The 2,500-nt window shown below is 57.8% G+C and overlaps 1 pseudogene; it reads left to right on the top strand.

The window, feature by feature from the left end:
- LOC137330108 (U2 spliceosomal RNA) overlaps positions 1–72 on the top strand; it is a 117-nt pseudogene extending 45 nt beyond the window's left edge.
- The last annotated feature ends 2,428 nt before the right edge of the window (positions 73–2,500 follow it).

Genomic DNA, 2,500 nt, shown 5'->3' with positions numbered 1-2,500 from the left:
AATAGGGGCTTGCTCCGTCCACTCCACGCATCGACCCAGTATTGCAGTGTTTCTGGGAACGGTGCAGCTCCCCGTGGGGAGATATTCAAAAGGAAAATCAGCTCTTTCCCAGTGTCTCTGTGTGTGTGTGTGTGTGTGTGTGTGTGTGTGTGTGTGTGTATATTATTACTGAGAATAAAGCTGATATCTCTCTCTCTCTCTCTCTCTCTCTCACACTCAGAGCTGCTGTGGAAGGAAACCTTTTTAAAAAGAACTTTCTCAGCTCAGTGGTATTTTTTTCTTCTCCAAGGCTGAGTGCCGCTCGCACGTAGCGATATAATTCAAAGTGCAAAATAACTTGGCGTCGTTGACTTGAAACAAGCAGGGTCTGCTTCCAAATGAAAGCTGCGCTCCCGAACTGGACTGACTGTCTGTCTGTCTGTCTGTCTGTCTGTCTGTCTGTTTGTCAAGGGGAGGAAAAGGCGGTGGTGGTGGTGGTGAGGGTGGAGCTTTACGCTCAGGAGGGGAGACTTTCTTTCAGAGGTGCCAATTAATCTGCAGCAGAAAGTCATCCCCCCCCAACCGGGAGTCGAAGCCCGGTCCTGACCACGAGACCACCGGGGAGAGCTGCCTCAAGTCCCTGAGGGACCTGGACACGAGGCCGAGGACACACGCACGCCTGCTGCACTGGCAGCAGCGACCAGCAGGGGTCCGACCGGCTGATCCTTCCCTTTCACAGGCAGGCTTTTGGCCCTCGCTCAAACGACAAAGGTGTTCAGAAGGAAGTCCTGGGGGGAAGGCATGGAGGGACGGACACAGGGAAGTCCGCACAAAACAGTTCCCCTGGAACCTCTGACCCAGAAAACCGGGTTCCTGGTGAAAGCAGTCCTGCCCCGCTCTGCCATTAACATGACAACGGACAGGGCCCGGACCAGGCGCAGCGGACGGTAGCGAGCAGTCGGAGGGTGAAAATCCGCCAGTGGGTGAAATGGAGAGCCGTGCGGTGAGAGGAGGCGGAAAGCGGTTCGCAGACTTTCGCTGTACCTCCGGCGGGCAGCGCCGCACCTCCGACCGCTCGCTACCGTCCGCTGCGCCTGGTCCGGCCGCACGCGACCAGCCGTACCCGGAGGAAATCGGCCTCGGCCTTCCCGAGATATCAGTCTCCAGGTGGGACAGAAAAACCGGGGGCCCCCGGCTCGCTTTCAGCGGCCCGCTAGTCGACTTCCCGGCGTGCGAACGCGATCCTTCCGGTACCCTTCGGTGCCCCTTGCCCGACTCTAGCTCCGGTGGTAAAGCGGAGTCGGTCGGTCTGACGGCCGCCGAGTTAGCAGGCGGAAAGCGGTTTGCAGCCTTTCGCTGTACCTCCGGCGGGCAGCGCCGCACCTCCGAGCGCCCGGTACCGTCCGCTGCGCCTCGTCCTGCCGCACGCGACGAGCCGTCCCCGGAGGAAATCGGCCTCGGCCCTCCTGAGATATCAGCCTCCATACGGGCGTCACAAATCAGTGGACATGGTCAGCTGCAAAGCAGTGTCATTACAACCTTTCATAAACGACAGGGCAGCACCGCACTGCACTGCACCGCACTGCACCCCACACTACATCACACTTGCCTGCCTGCCTGCCTGCCGGCCTGCCGCTGCCTACTCTCACCAGCGGACCAAAGTGAGGATAACACCCCGAAGCAAGCATCTCCCTTGCCGCCCACCAGCCCACACCAATCCCCTTGCCTGCCTCCCACAAATTCCACCAGCGAGGCAAAGTGAAAATCAACCCCCAAAAAACGCACTCCACACCGGCCATCGCCCGCTATACACCCCCCCTGGGGCGAATATTAAGCCCGAGAACACCGACTGTAACCAACCGCAGTGAAAAGTTGAAGTGGCAACTCATTAACCAGATTTACACTTGGCAACTCATAAACCAAATGAACAAAAAATCTGGTTAATGAGTTGCCCAAAATAAATCTGGTTAATGAGTTGCCACTTCAACTTTTCACTGCGGTTGGTTACAGTCGGTGTTCTCGGGCTTAATATTCACCCCGGGGGGGGGGGGGTGGGTGATTCTGGGGGTAGTGTCCGGGAGGGTGAGCCTTTTATTCGGCAGGAGGCGTGTGGGGAAATCATCAACCTGTCAGACGATGAGTTGTCACAAACGCCATTGCTTAATGAAAGCTGCGCTCCCGAACTGGACTGACTGTCTGTCTGTCTGTCTGTCTGTTTGTCAAGGGGAGGAAAAGGCGGTGGTGGTGGTGAGGGTGGAGCTTTACGCTCAGGAGGGGAGACTTTCCTTCATGCCAATTAATCTGCAGCAGAAAGTCATCCCCCCCCGACCGGGATTCGAAGCCCGGTCCTGACCACGAGACCACCGGGGAGAGCTGCCTCAAGTCCCTGAGGGACCTGGACACGAGGCCGAGGACACACGCACGCCTGCTGCACTGGCAGCAGCGACCAGCAGGGGGCTGACCGGCTGATCCTTCCCTTTCACAGGCAGGCTTTTGGCCCTCGCTCAAACGACAAAGGTGT

This window comes from Heptranchias perlo, chromosome 12 (genome assembly GCF_035084215.1).
Source record: "Heptranchias perlo isolate sHepPer1 chromosome 12, sHepPer1.hap1, whole genome shotgun sequence".
Taxonomy (NCBI): domain Eukaryota; kingdom Metazoa; phylum Chordata; class Chondrichthyes; order Hexanchiformes; family Hexanchidae; genus Heptranchias; species Heptranchias perlo.
Note: the sequence above shows the minus strand (reverse complement) of the source record. Positions and strands in the feature narration are given on the sequence as shown.